A 15,803-nucleotide genomic window follows, 5' to 3' on the forward strand; every position below is an offset into this window, starting at 1 on the left:
CCTAATTAAAAGCACTAAACTTGGGAATAAAAAATGTCAGTCACAGGTTTTTTGATATGCCCTGAAGTTTGTCAGACATTTATTTGCAAAAACTTTGTAGTAAGGGCGAGTCAGCTGTCTTGCTGAATACAACATTAAATATTATGGAATACATGATGCAGCTCTTCTCTGTTTTACATTTTCTTAATCAGTATTTCTAAGCTGATTTTATATTTTAAATGTACTCTTAAATGTACTCATTCCAGATTACTACATATTTAACTCACTGAAACAGACATTATTTTAAATTAATCAGTCACAGAGGTTTAGTGTGTTCATAACAATGTTCATTGCTTTTAGAAAAAGGGAACACTACTTTACTGTGTGTGATCTCCATAACAATACACATGTTTATGAAATTTCACCAACTTTAAAAAATGTTTCCAAAGATTTTAGGCATAGCAAAGGATTTTATATCTTACTAAGGTACTGATTTTGCTTAAAACTAGTTCATCAGATAGCCAGAAGTAAAGAAAGGGAAACTCTTTGTCCAGCTATCTGGAAGCAAAGGGCTGTTGCTTCCTTTAGGTGGGGGGTGGGGCAGGAGGGAGAGGGGGTGAAGGGAGAAATGGATGGACAGAAAGGACAGGAAGACTTTGGAAGTACGTTTTTTTACTATAGTAACTAAAATTTGTATTTTAGATAACGGTGGTCTTTTGAAGAATCTATTTTAAAAAACATATGTCTGAAGATCCAAGCATTTAAGGCTAAAGATGATTGTGCATCTAAAAATCTATGCAAGGATTTTTTAGAGATGTGATTTTATAATCTTCACCAACTCACTAATGAAATATTTTTAAAGCAAATTTTAAACTAAGGTCCTGTAGACTGACACGTTCTGAGTAAATATTTACAGTCATGCACAACTGTTTTTGTCAGTACATTCAGAAACTGACAGTAGATACCTGGGGGTTGGCAAATGCCTGTTAAATGTCTTCATTAGCCCTTGAATGGCTCTTTAACAGCTTCAGTGTTGTGCTAATAGGTCTGGCAGGCTGGAGACCTTTTCTCTTTTAACTACTAGATCCCCTTACCAGGAAGACTCAGAGCCTGCAGGAAGGGTCAGAACAGGGATAGGAAATCCAGTAGGGTGGACACTAAGACCCAGTGGTGCCCCAAATTTTCAGGTGCCCTACCCAGCTGCCTATGCCTAAGGACAGCCCTGGGTGCCCCCAATCACTTGCCGCCCTAGGCCACTGCCTAGTTTGTCTAGTGGTTGCACCGGCCCTGCTGCCGGTACAGGCCTGTACACAGCCAATGTTAAAGCGCTGCTGGGGCAGTGTTTTAAGGACACTCCTGGGAGGGCTGCTGAGAGGAGGGGACAAAAGGGGTAGCTACTCTGGGGTCTGGTGATTTAAAAGGGCCCAGGGCTCCCGTGGCAGTAGCTGGAGCCACAGGCAGCGCGGTAGGGTTAGCTGGGGGAGGCTGACCCCCAGTTCCACCCCTTCCAGGGGCCCAGAGCCAGGCCCCTGTCTGGGTAAGAGTTTTGTTACTTTCACCCCTGGCTGCTAGGTATGCTTGCCAAGGTGGGCAATCAGGAAATGGTATTTCAAAAACACAGGGGAGGTTGTAAAGGCTGAAGGGTGGTTTCTGGTTGGTGAGCCTTGACCTGTGGAGTTTAAAATTGTGACTAGCACAGTCAGGGTAACAGGGAATGGGGCAGTGTGGGAGAGCTGCTGGAAGACTGGGAGGGTCAACACAGGTCCTGCAGTGGCTACACATGCACTGTGTCCTCCTCAGTAGGTCGATGATGCCTCTACAATGTTGAGAAGGTGGTTTTCCTGCATGTTGTTGCTACACGGGCTGGAGACAAATTTGAGCACAGACACATCCACAAATAGGTCACCGCAAGGGAACGTGCAGCGCCCAAACTCGCTAGGAGAACCTGGTCTCTCACGCTGACAGAAGCAGCACCAGCTACATCCAAAACTGCAACTGCTGGGCCGGGTGTGGGGGTGACACCCCACTGCCAGGCTACTTCCCCCACGGCCCTGCCCCGGGGGAAGAGCAGCGAGCTCAGCAGAGCTCCGGCAGGCAAGCCGAGCTCGCCTCTCCTCCCTGCAAGTAGCGGGGGCCCCTGCTCCCCGGAGGAGGCTAAGGCGGAGGGAGTAGAAAGAAGCGAGTCAGAGCAGCCTGCTGTGAGTAAAGCGATCCGGACCCTGCTGCAGCTGCTCCCGGAGAAGGGCGAGCCCCAGCCCCCAGGAGGTGCAGTGGTGGTGGGGCAAGGCGCATAGTCGCGCTGATCCTCACAGAAGAGCGGCGGGCAGGGGCTGTTGTCAGACCAGCCTCCCCCCGCAATATCCACGTAGAGCCGGGGTCTTCTACCCTCCCCGGCTCTCAAATGGCGGCTTGGGTCGCACGGGGGGCGGGGCAGAAGGTGGGTCTCATCGGCGGCTCGGCGGTCTGGGCTGGCGGCGGCGGCGGCGGGAGGAGGAGCCGAGCGCCGGCCCGATCGATGGGCTCGCGAGAAATGTCTCGCGGAGGGTGAGGCCGCCATTTTAGATGGGGAACGGAACGAACGGCGCCTAGTGAGGAGCGAGTCCGGGGGGGCCGCGGAGCTTGCGTGGAGGAGGTACGGGCAGTGCGGGGGCCAAGGTCCCTGAGGGGGGCGGAGTAACGGGGGTCCCCCTCCCTCGGCCGCGGTCCCCTTCCCCGCTCCCTTCCCTGGAGCGGACTCAGCGGTTCCCTGCCCCGTCGCTGAACCCCGGGGACGCTGACCCGCCCGGGGAGGAGACGTCGCCGCCCCGCTGGAGAGCGGGTGCCAGCGAGGTGACCCTCTCTTCCCCTGACATAGGCGGAGGGCCCTGGGCTGCCCCTGCGCCAGGAGTGGTGAAGGGACGGGACCGGACGGGGGCAGCCTGGTGTCCCTTCAGGGGGAGGGGACCCCGCTGGAGCCGTTGGTAGCTGGGTCCCTGCCCGGCTTGAGCCCCGAGCAGGGCGCTGCAGGCGCAGAGCAGGCTGTGCAGCGGCCTGGACCCAGCACCGCAGAAGGTGCCAGGGAGGGGGGAGGGGGCTCCTCCGTCCGTAGGCGCTGCGGGTCGGGGAGGGGGTGGCCAGTCTCGGCTGGCCTCTTTCGTCTGGCGGTGTCAATGGGAGCCCCCCAGCGGTGACTGAGAATAGAGAGAGTATTTCCTCCTGCAGGGAGAGACGCTGGAGAGCGGGGCTGTAGCAAGGGGCTTGTCGGGGGTGACATTAGCCAAGTGGCTGAGTAGTGTGGGGCGTGCCATGTAGCTGAGGAGTTTGTACAGCCCTTCCTATTTTAGTTTGTTCCTCCTCCTCCATGGTGTGTGTTTTTTTTTTTTTTTTTTAATTCCTCCCGCACTGTTTACTAGGTCTGGCAGGACAGGTGAGCAATGGGCACCTGAAATGCTGCCTTGATAAAGTATGGTATGCTGTTCTGTATTTATCTGTACTAAAACGATCTACTTGGAGGTATACTAGTACTGCATAGAACTGGGGACTATTGTGTCAAGTATCTAGTGATGTACATCAGTAGCCCACTAAATCTTACAGTCACCTTGATCTGCTGCATTGAGAATAGAAAGTGTATGAATCTCTTATATGGTTAAATGAATCCATTTTTTAAACACAGTGCAAACCATTGTTTGGACATTGGTATTTCAGTTTTGATGCTACATACTTTGGTTTAGCTTAAACCAGTTCTCAGTTGACGTAAGCTCAAATTAAATACACCTTTTGTAAACTGCAACAAGTGTGTCTTTGCAGGGATTTTTTTTTTTAGTGATTTAACCAAATGTGTTTTAAAATTATGACCTTTGTTAAACTGGGGCAACTTTACCATGTAGACAAGGCCTTTCTCTGGAGCGGTACCTTATGATTATGCTGTTACGTAGAGCCCATTTAGCTAAGGTTCTGGTAGGTATACAAATGATCTTCCTCTAAATAGCATCCTCTTGTATAGTTGTCATGTCTTTTGGCACTAGGGTGACCAGACAGCAAGTGTGAAAAATCGGGACAGGGGGTAATGGGCTTCTGTATAAGAAAAAGCCTCAAATATCGGGACTGTTCCTATAAAATCGGGACATCTGGTCACCCTATTTGGCACAGATTCTGAAATTTACATGTCTGATGTTGCCTTCTACTCTAATAGCCTTGGAATGGCATCCGTAAATGAAAGGAGTTTGTCAGAGGCTCTGGGGCCTCAGAACCAATTGAAGTGGGATTGTCAAGCTGGGGATGTGTTCCAGGCTTGTAAGAGGCAGTTGGAGATTTTTATGCATGTAAAGAAGAGAAGGAAACTGAGTGGGCCCTTGCACATTTTACTTGCCTGGGACTCTACAGAAATGAGGCCAGCTGTGGTGGATGGAAAATACTTGAAAAGAGGATTAAAAATGATCATCTGTCTTGAAAAGCTTGTAAATAGCTAATATATAGATAGTGGCCTGCAAACATTGACTAATGAATGGGTCTGTTTGTTGTGTAAAGATGAAGTATACTTGTGGCGAGTTTACATAGGGACATTCAGGAAAATTAATCCAAATTAGCTAAAATTGTGAATTTAAAGCAGATTAGTTAAAACCCTGTGTGGATGCTCTCATTCAGAATTAATGTGGTCTTAATTTGATTTAGTTTTAGTAGTTAATGTCTCTCTGTAGACAAACTCTTAGATGACTCTTGGTCACTAAATTGTGTTGACATACATAAGATCTTTAACCTGTTTCATGAGTGTAATTTCTTTAATAGTACAAACCTGGCAAAATTGTGGTGGTAACAAAGATTGATCTACAAAGATTGATCTACAAAGATTGCCTGTAATGGATTATTAAATTTGAAGCACACTCATCATGCAGTTTATGTACATACTTAATATCTCCAAGACTAGATATTTTATTTTACAACAGCAGTGAATACCTTACTTTCATGTTTGCCCTACTTCAGTATCAGGGAGAAATGTGCTACTGTTTCTGGTCCAGTCATATCAACTTGATACATACTGTTTGTAATGACAGGATCAAGGTGAGGTACTTATGGACATGGGATAAAAAAATTCTCTTATATTTTGTGGCATGTGTTTGTTGTAAGAAAACTCTTCTAAAGCAGAAATATGAGATGTGTTGAATACATATATAGGACAGGTTCTCTCAGAAGACTGGCTAGAATCCTGAGCTGATCATTCACGTCACTGATCAAATATAACACAGTTCAGTGAGGCAAAAATGCTACCTTTTCGGTCTTTATAAAATTAACTAGACTTTTTAGGAATGGGTATGAATTAGCTGCTTTCGCAGGTTTGAGATAACTTGCAGTTGGTATGGTATGTCTTGCATAGTTGAATATGTGAATAATCTCGGTATGCATTCAGTTATATATTTGCTCTAATACTGCTAAAAGAAAAGGTGGAATTTAGACAGACAAAATTTTGTGAACAGTTAATTCTCAGTGGATTACTGGCCCTTGTTACTTGCACAGTATTTTTTTGTAAATAACTATTTTACTTTGTAAAGCATCGGTTGCGTGTTTACTTATTTAGTCACTTGAATATTGTGTTTATACTATAAATGTAATCTGTTTCATGCAAAGGTGATTTTGTTGGAATTCTGGATCCTAACATTTTATAGTTAAATGGAACATGCCTTGTTTTGTGTATTAAAACCCCACTGTGGTTACATTAGAGTCCAATAAATGAAATACTGTGAGACCAGGTCTATGCTACAAACTTGCATCGATATAACTATGTCACCTGGATATGAAAAACCCACACCCCTGAGTGACGAGATTATATTGACACCCCTCCCCCCAGTGTAGACAGCACTATATCCACAGAGACGCTTCGACATAGCTACTGCCTCTCACAAAGGTGGATTAATTATGCCTCCTGGAGAAGCTCTCCCATCGGCTTAGTAGTGTCTTCATTAAAGTTGCTGTTGCTTTTTAAGTGTACACCTGCCCTCTGAGAATTTTTGATTGGATATAGCCATGATTTCTCAGTAGAGTTAAAAGCTAAGAAATGTAACAACCATGGGTACGTGGATTTTAATCGGTGGACATTTGATTTCATGGGATATAGTCAATGTTGTTGGACTCTAAATGTTTTCTGGAGTTTTTGCCTTATTTGTGGTAGCGTTTCAAAACTAGGATTGCAATACAAAAATTGTCTAGACTCTCTCTCATGAGCAATACAAAAACATATCCAGCTCACTTTGTTTGCAGTTGCAGGTGTGTCTAAGTTTTGCCATTTTTCTCTAGTGCCTGCTCCAAAAACAGATATCCTGCCTACTGAAATAAATGGAGCAGAGCATATATTCAAGCTAGTCAAAGCTGATTTGTTTTAACTTTAGACAAAACAGTTTAGGCAATTGGCCTTTCATGTAATGTACTAATATATATGGCAATACTGGTTTGTTTCCTTTCCACTCTCGGGGAAATAAGATTTAGGTTTGTATCTGGAGACCAGTCTATATTTAGCCTGATCTTTCTGTTCTGCAATTTTATTCCATTTTACACTTCTGTTGAATCATTTCACTGGCTATCCTACGTGAGGCCTGCTATCTGCATATTTCAGTTATGTACTTCAGTGCTGCCAAGCTTCTCCTCTTTTTATTGTTATATTAGATTGTTCCAATTCAGATTCCAAATCGGGTGTTGCATTGCATCTTTGTTATTGGTTTGACCCAAAATGTTTCTGTTCTTTTGTAAATTACTCACAAAAGGGGGTGGATTTGTTTTGCATTCCAGTTGATATACATAGTATCACTTAAGAACAGTTGGGACATCTTATAAGTATATTTTTAGATCACAAATTGAAGGAGGTTGCTTCACTGACTTGTAGATGGGTGTGGTGAAGGGTTAACCTTATTAATTAAAGCTGGCTCAGAATTTTAGACTTTTAATATAATGGGGGCTCAGAATTGCTTTTCTTAATGCTCTTTACTGGAGAGCAAGCTAGAATTTTGAAAATCATTGTTTAGGGAATGTTGAGGAAATTGCCCAATGGAGATGCAAAGCTGGAGACTTAGCAAGAAAGAGAGACACAGGCATTGCCCTGCTTCAAGGAGTGAGGAGGTGCCCTCTTCTCTTGTCCTACCTCCTGGATGACTTGGGGAGAATGGGAACTTCATTCTGTGTTGCACTCCTACTGCCCAAACCTTTTCTCTCTCCTCAGAGAGGAAGGGTATTGTGGCTTTTATTTTCTGATCACTGGTCCTTGCTCTGTCTAAATCTTATTGGTAAACCAGACAGTGGCTTGCTGAGGTGGTGGAAGGACTGTTTGTATTAATTGCTTGTAAAGCATGCCAGATAATTACTAACTTGTGGTAGGTATGAAAGGAGGAAACCAACAGAGTCCAGGAGGAGGGCAATGCTCTGAGAGGCCAGCTACATGGGAATGAGAGGATACTAAGATTTCTACTAAGCTGCTGTCTCTAGGCTCTGGTATTGGGGTCTCCTTCATATCAACATTTGGTAGTACATACCTTAAGGACCTTTTGCCTTCCTCCCTGTAGTTTCTGGAAGGGAGATGGCGCTTACTCCCCCCCCCCCCCCCATGGCCTCTTGGCTGCTACAAGGGAAGTAGATATCCAGTGCTGCTGTACTGTTCCATCAGCCCAGGCTCCTCACTGCTGCAAGGGAAGCAAGAAGAGGTTTTAATTAGTAATGTTTTGGTCCATGTCTCCTGTGAATACCTCTTGTGTCTGCTGCTACTGCTGTCCAGAGTTTCCCAAGCAACAGTAGTAGCTCAGATGACATGATTCTTAAGTTTCATTGGTGCCCATAGGATTCTGAATAGCAACAGTGACACAAGTCTTAATTTCATTGTGGTCTTACTTGACAAATTGGTGAGCAACAGTCGAGGCACACTTGTTGCCTGTAGGCTTAAGAAGGCAAAACTGCCTGGTTCTGATTCAGTTTGTGTTTGAAAGGTTCTCTTTGCAACTGAAGGTTTTAGAAACTTTGTAAAAATGAAAGCTTAGATTGTGCAGAAATTGATATAGGGCCTCCTGCTCGTCAGAACAAACTTCCCACTCACTGTGGACATCTGGATTTTTTTAGTTGGCTGTGTACATTTGTTTACCAGTCTGGCCTGCCAGTGCAAGTGTGTGTCATGAAATAGAGAATTAAAGATCTGAGGAGTTTAAAAAAAAAAAAAAAAACTGTACAGATTTTGTTTAGCCTAGCAAAATCAGATCTTTCTTACACGAAGAAATTATATGTACTTGAAAATAAATTTTAATATCAATTGGCATATTAGAGGTTTGGCATTTGAAATTTTATTTAATAAAATAGCTGTTTTAAAGTTTTGAGTCTTTCTAGTCTCCTCAAATATTTTTTGTATTATTTAAATGGGAGGATGATAGCTCAGTGATTTGAGCATTGGCCTGCTAATCCTGAAACCCAGGGTTGTGAGTTCAATCCTTGAGTGGAGCCACTTAAGAATGTGGGGCAAAATCAGTACTTGGTCCTGCTAGTGAAGGTAGGGTGCTGGACTCAATGACCTTTCAGGGTCCCTTCCAGTTCTGAGATAGGTGTCTCTGTCTGTCTCTCTCTCTCTCTCTCTCTGGGTTTCTCTCTGTCCTCCCCTGGTTGTTTTTTAGTTGTAATCTTCCCCATCAACTCACTAATTGTTTGTGAAAGTTGCTGGTCTGTTTGAAATCAGTAGAAGTCTGGAAAAGTCCTTGATTTATGTAGAAAATAGTATCATGTACAGAAGCTTTATTAACTCAAATGCCTTGCCCCAATCTGGATTATCTCTAGGGTTGAGAACATAGTTCAATCTCCATGGCCAAACTAGGTATTTGTAAATTTAAAGTTCCATATCCAATTATTAATCTGCCTATTTTTCTAAATTCTTATGTCCTTTATTCTGCTAATCTTTTCCTGCCCCTTTTTGAATCTCTCTTTTTAATTTAGGGCATTTCTGTAATGCACCACTTTCTTATTTTAGTCTTCTTACCTCAAAGATCTTGGATTATGGATATTTCATTTGCTGAAGAACTGGACGTGGTTCTCTCTGCAGTGTTTAGAATGGTCCTTTCAGTCTGCTTGAGGGGATTGCTAGAGAAAAACATAAGATATACTTCATTTCTTACCTCCTTCCATTCTCTGTTCTGTTCCTCTCCTGGGATGAGTTTCTTCATAATGCAGCCACTTACTGCCCATTGGAGTGAGGTACCACAATCTTTGTTCTCTTGTAAAATTCTTCTCCTTTTCCCCGCTGCCTAGTTTGTAGAGCACTATGGCAGCATAAGGAGAAACTTGCCTGTGCTGTTTGTGTGCGCCACTTCCTTTGTGGCTGGAGTACAGAGAAAACGGATGAGGAATGAGTAGTCCTCTTCAGCTCACCATAGCTGAATAAATGTTATGTTCAGGAGCACAGGTGGTCTAGTTTCACAGGGTAATGTAACAAATGCAGGGAAGATTGGTGTGGAGTGGAAGGAGACTGTATATTCACTATGTTGCATGTAAACTGGCCACCAATTGAAAAATGTTTTTGATGTATTAATGATAAGAATTTGATTTTTTTAAAAAAATCTGTTGGTCACTCTTTTACTGAAAATTGACCTCATTTGTAACAGAGGATGTGGGCCTGATGTTAGGTTGAAAACCAGTTTCTAGCCACAATTCTAAAACCATAAAATTAACTTCAAAGTTATAAAATATTTACTATAAGACAACTTTGAAATTGACCTTTCAATGGATTCTGATGGAAGCTGAGTTTTCTCAGTTCTAATCTACTTTTAACCTTATGAAGATAGCTGTTTTCTTTTTAAGTTCATCATCATATTTTATATAGTTAAATTACTAGCTCTTAATTGTGATTTTAGTGGTTAGAATATCTTTTGGTACATTGCAATGTTCTTTTAAACCAAGTCTGTAAAGTTAGACAGAGGATGACAAATGTGCCAAAACCTCTTCTCCCCCCTCGTCCCTCCCTTCCCTCAGAAAAGCTTAAAGTGTAACCTCTTTAGAGCAGAGAATATCTTTCTGTATGATTGGACAGGCTTGGTTCATTGTGCGTGCTATTGGAATACAAATAATAAATATTAAAAAAAAACAGTGTTAGTCATCAGTCTTAATAAGAGTTAAATGTTTTTGCATTGTTTGTTTATCCAAGAAAGATGAAAAGAAGCTTTAATAGTGGCTGAGGCACTACACTCAACTTGATGGCATTTGTTTGTCATGTGATATATTTGGAACATTGCTACATCCCGTGAATTCCAGAATTTCAGAGAACGGTTTACATATTGGGGCAGAACCTTACTGATGAAAATCGGAAAACCAGAATGAGGAAATGGGAGACCTAGCAGCTTCAACCACTCTTGTCTATAGATCAACTATTAACGCTTTCCACCATAACAATACCTCACCCCATCATTTCTCAGTCCTGCCCATGGTCCCAACAGGGTTTAAAATGTTAACACCCTGAATGACTTACTTCCCAGGCAGAAAGAAAAGAAATAATGGTGGGAGAGAGAATAGAGAATGGGGGTGAGCACAGAGCCCTTGATGTAAAGCGGTAGTGGGGATTGCAGGGTGTCCCTGAAATAGAAAAGAAGGGAATGGAGGAATACAAGGGACTCCTGTGTGTGTAGAATGAGCTTGTCCTACAGAAGCAGAGCATTTTGATCCTCTTGTTTTATGGTTTGTTAATCTCAAATGACAAAATATAAGGTTCTAGACTCATATAATTTTATGAAACAATAGGGATGTCAGTGTAGAACTCGCAGATAGCCAATAATGGTTTGCTGGAAAAAAGTATACAGGGCACAGTAATGTAGTAGATTTAAATTTAACTGAAGGCGAGTTACTTTCCTGTCTTACTTTTCTAGTCTCAAGCTTTAAGTTTACCGTGTTTAGTGTGTAGCACATGCATAGGCAGTTAAGTTATGAAGAGAGAGCCAGCTTATGTTGCAATCTAAGCAGTGGCCATATAGTGGAAAGATTCCCCTTTGGCATGTTCACTAGTGCTATTTTTACCTATTCCAGTAAGATCTGCCCTTATGATTTTAAATTACAGGACAGTAACTGGAATTACTTTGTTTTGCCAATTTATAGTATATGCTGAAGAAACTTTGAGAGATTAACCAGATGCTGCCAACCTAAAATCACATATGTCAGAACATAGTTTGTATTGTCACAAATAAAATGACCACTACAGCTGAAAGAAATACTTTTCTCCATTTCTTTTGTTTGTGTACTTTGCATTTGACAGAAGCTGGTCAATAGTCAGTTTTAGAGATTCCCTTGTATGTTGAGTATTTCCCGTGTTTTAGTTTTTTCCCAGAGCATCTAGGGAGAAACATTTTTAAAAGGAGGCAATATGATTGTAAAACAACAACAATTGGCCTCGTGACACAGGAATGGGCATAGTGTCTGAAACTGTTAACCTGAAATTTAAATCAGTTTAAAAAAATGTTTATATTCTGCAAAATCTATAGCCTAAGATTCTTCATTCTCTAGGGAAAACGTTCCACACTGTGAGTAGATTTTTCAAGTCCTGCCAGAGATGAAACACTTCAACTAGAAGACTGATAATAGTGAAAACTGGAGCATATAATGAAAATGCTACTTCTGTTATGATTGTAGTGTTGCAAAAGTAGTAGGCTAATAGAAAATACCACATGTATACAAGTTATTGCCATGTAACCATAACTTTGATTTTTCTAACTTTCATGATTATATAATCTAAACTACAACACTGCACTGCTGTGGTTTTTGAATTTATTAAATATAATATGCCTTTATTTTGAATAGAAGTGCTTCTTTCTAATAGTGTTGGTGGGTATTGTGATTTAAAACTTTGCTGATTGCAAACTGTTGGGTATGCTATTAGACTTTAGAAATGTATATTTATGGTAAGTAGAATTTTAAAAGTTACAATATCAGGTAAAAAATAAGTTTAAATGAATTTTTTAAAATGCAAAATGATGAACTTATAGAAGGAAACCAGTACTCTATTTTGCTTTTATAATGAACGTACTGAGTTGATTTTTAAACAAGAACATTACAAGAGGTTTTTATTAAAATGGTCTTTATTTCTCTTTAGTTGGTACAGACAAAATTGTTAAGAACAAAACGTTAATTTTTCTCAGATTAATGTGCAGTGTTGCTATAATTTACAAAGTTGTTGATGTGATTAAACAAATGGCTTGTGTCTGTATGCATCTGTTGGTTCCCATTGCAAACCAAGAACAGGCTGGCTTTTTTGGTCTCCATTTATGTTTTCATTGTAAAACATGCATACAGCCAGCCTCCTGAAATGCTTGTCTTTGTAGCAAAGTGTGTGCGATATGAAATTGGAAAAATGTACATGTCAAAACTGGCAGGTAGATAGGTCAGTTCAGTTTTAACCTGCTTTCAAAATAAGCAGACTCTCTGACTTGAAAAACAATAAATAATTCTTCTAATTCTGTGTGTTGTCTGGAGTTTGCTTCAGACTAGTCTCGTGCAGCTTTCAGCTGTTCAGGTGATAGATGAGAGCTCATCTCTGGCTAGAAACATCATGAGATTACAAAGTCCTATCTTTGGCATTTTGTTTCTCTTCTATTTCCTGGTCTTCCATGGGATTTTACCCTCTAACTCAGGGCTTGTCTACCCTGGCAATTTACAGGGCTGCAACTTTCTCTCTCTCAGGAGTGTGAAAAAACACCCTCCTGAGTGCAGCAAGTTTCAGTGCTGTAAAGTGCCAATATAGACAGTGCCCCAATGCTGCAAGCTGTGCTCCCAGCACTGGAAGCCACGCACCTCGTGGAGGTGGCTTTTTTTTTTTTTTAGAGCGCTGGGAGATCTTTCCCAGCGCTCTGCCGCGCCCACACGAACCACGTTAAAGCGCTGCCACAGCACTCTTTAGCGCTGCCACTGTAGACTAGCCCTCAGTCAGCGTTGGATTATTTTAGGAAGTGTATGCTAGTCTAGGATGGGGATTCTGGGGCCAAAAGTTATTTTCACTCCTTTTAGTTTTCCAGCAGCAGTAATGAGAACTTACAGCTTTTCTGATTGATGCTTGCTGCTGGTCCACACTAACCCCCCACTTCGAACTAAGATACACAACTTCAGCTATGTTATTCACGTAGCTGAAGTCGAACTATCTTAGTTCGAACTTACCGCGGGTCCACACGCGGCAGGCAGGCTCCCCCGTCGACTCCACGTACTCCTCTCGCGGAGCAGGAGTACTGGCGTCGACGGCGAGCACTTCCGGGATCGATTTATTGCGTCTAGACTAAATAAGACATATCTATACATGTACCCTTGGTTTACAGTTCTTCCTTTGCCCAATCTGAACCTCAAGTCTTAATTATTAAGACCTGTCTGGGTTTCCTAGAAATTTTTTCTCCTCAAGTGCAGGTTTAAGTATTATAACTACTTTTATGCCCCTCAAAGTTCTATTTTGGTACTGCATTTTCTTGAACCAGTGCTTGGCAACAACAGCCCCAGTTCAGCAAGGTGCTTAATTGTAGGAACTTTAAAAAGGAGTAATCCTATTGCTGATCAGCAAAGCACTTAGCAAGTGCTTGACTTGACTTCAGTGAGATTTAATCATTATACTTTGAGTAAAATGAGATTAATTAAGGGCTTAAGCATCATGCTGAATTGGGGACAGTATTACAATTCATTGGTCTCCATATATCACACAATCTAGCCTTATAAATTCACTGTCTTTCCACTGAAATGTTGCCTAAAATGACTGACAACTCCTTCCCCAAGGCTTAGAAGGTCCTGAAAACTTGCCGTGATAGTGTAGGAGGAAATAAAATTAACTCCTGTATTTAGGTAATACTTGTAATATCCAAGTAATGGTTTCAGTGTGGTGTATTATACAGCTGTCAGTTTTGTTTTTGAATAGCTCTGATTTTTGTTTATATTCACCAGGTGTTGTACCTCAGGGTTTCATTCCATAGGACTCCAGTCACTTTACTAAAGATTAAAGGTATAGATTCTTTTTCCATTCTGTATGAGTCCTGGGTCACTTTCCTGTAGGAAGGGCATCTCTTCAGTGTCATTTGCTATGCATGCACTCTTTGGCTACTGAATAAAATGTGGCTTGTGGCTTTTCAGAAGTACCTGACATCTGATATGATAGATATAGTTGTGCAGATTTGTGCTTTGTAAGAAATACACAGTTTGGGTGAAGTGCAATGTAACCATAGTTTTTAATCAATCTTGTACAATATTTTGCTTTGTGCACGATAGTGCAGAAGGTAAGTTTTGTCTTTTTATTTACATGTTCTCTTTCTCCTGATAGCATCTATCTTTCTGCACAAGTATAGGTCTGTCACAAATAATGGTAAGCCTCATTAACTCATAATTTGGTTTTCCAGACTTGCCATAAATCCTAGTTGCAGCAGCATTTTGTAAGTGGACATTGCTCTTCCTGTGAACCAAGAAGTCTATTATGAGGAAGACCTCTTTTGGTCTTCCTCATAATAGGTTAGGTTCATGGAATTTGGAGCCATTGTATAAGCATCCCTATAAAAGAAATCTTTATACACCTCTACCTTGATATAATGCTGTCCTTACCACGTTATAGGTGAAACCGCATTATATCGAACTCTTTGATCCAGTGGAGTGCGCGGCCCCCCCCGCCTCCCCCCCCCCCGTGAGCACTGCTTTACTGTGTTATATCCGAATTCGTGTTATATCGGGTCGCCTTATATCAAGGTAGAGGTGTAGTTCAGGGAAATGTGTGCATAAGATCGTGTGGGGCATCTGGCTTACCATACCAAATAGAGGTGGAATTCTTTGGCAACACCCTCTAGAACATACTTTCTGGACACTTGTGAGGGTATATTAACAAATGATTGACAGAATAGCAAACAACTTTTTCACATATAGGATCTGGAACTTGTTTACCATTTTATGTAGGCTGCCTTGTTCACCTGTCTGGTATGGTAAACTGTAAAATAAGAATAATAAAAGTAGTTATAGAGCTGTCCAAACAGTTTGGAGCTAATAAAACTCTAGAGTATTATCATGTATTAGGTTTGGCTCAGGTTTTAGAAACATATCTTGACCCATGCCCAGATATATTTTAAAAGCAATTAATGTAGAAGAATGTGAAAACTCTCTTGTTTTTTCTACTTTGTTGGCTCAGGAAAATAGTTAATTGTGAGTTAGTTGGTTCATTGCATCCTATTTTGTGTTGATATGTAGACATAAAAATATACTATGGTGTCTACTGATTTGTAAGTCTGATAGTAGTAAGGCTTTTCTTAGGCTGTATTGTATCCTATTTTTTATTTGCTCCCTATTTTTTTGTAAGATAATAAAAGATGTGATGCTATATTGTATCTTTGTATTGCTAGCTTGCTCTGTAAACAAACAGTCCCATTTGACTGAGTTGTAGTTTCAAGAACACAAACATCAACTTTGAACAAATAGATTTTTGGCTTTTTTTTTTAGTGTGAAAGGGTTATAAAAATTGACTAATCTTCTATGAAATATTTACTCACATGAGCTTTATTTTACATTTTAGAAACATCTCTATCTCTTAACACCTAGTTGCTTTAAAAGTGATAACATTTTTGTTCTTATGAAGTTAAAGCAATATATTATACTGCAGTGGGCTCTTCTCAGCTAATTAAGGCCTGGATAAATGGAAGTCTTGCATTGCTTCCTGAAGCTCACCAAACTTAGTTTTTAAAAAAAGAAAACCAAAAATCAACCATCTTGGGGGGTGGTAAAGGAGACCTGTGGAGGAATTATTAAAAAGTGGATTTCCACCATCTTCTGTCTCTCTCCGCCCCCCCCCTTTTTTTTTTTAAATTAAGATGGCCTGAAAGATCCCTTTATAAAGAAAGTTATTTGCT

At 41.3% G+C, this 15,803-nt stretch overlaps 1 protein-coding gene across 5 annotated transcripts in view; it reads left to right on the plus strand.

Annotated features, from left to right (window-relative positions):
* The first annotated feature begins 2,478 nt into the window (after positions 1–2,478).
* The window catches only part of RAF1 (Raf-1 proto-oncogene, serine/threonine kinase), an 82,116-nt gene continuing 68,791 nt past the window's right edge, over positions 2,479–15,803 (plus strand). For 2 of the 5 annotated variants that reach the window (XM_034775160.1, XM_034775162.1), the window contains exon 1: positions 2,479–2,611. The gene's annotated coding sequence lies outside the window, so the exon portion shown is untranslated. The remainder of the gene's footprint in view (positions 2,612–15,803) is intronic. The other 3 variants (XM_034775156.1, XM_034775157.1, XM_034775159.1) reach the window with 2 other exon arrangements.

Source organism: Trachemys scripta, chromosome 7, assembly GCF_013100865.1.
Source record: "Trachemys scripta elegans isolate TJP31775 chromosome 7, CAS_Tse_1.0, whole genome shotgun sequence".
Taxonomy (NCBI): Eukaryota; Metazoa; Chordata; order Testudines; family Emydidae; genus Trachemys; species Trachemys scripta.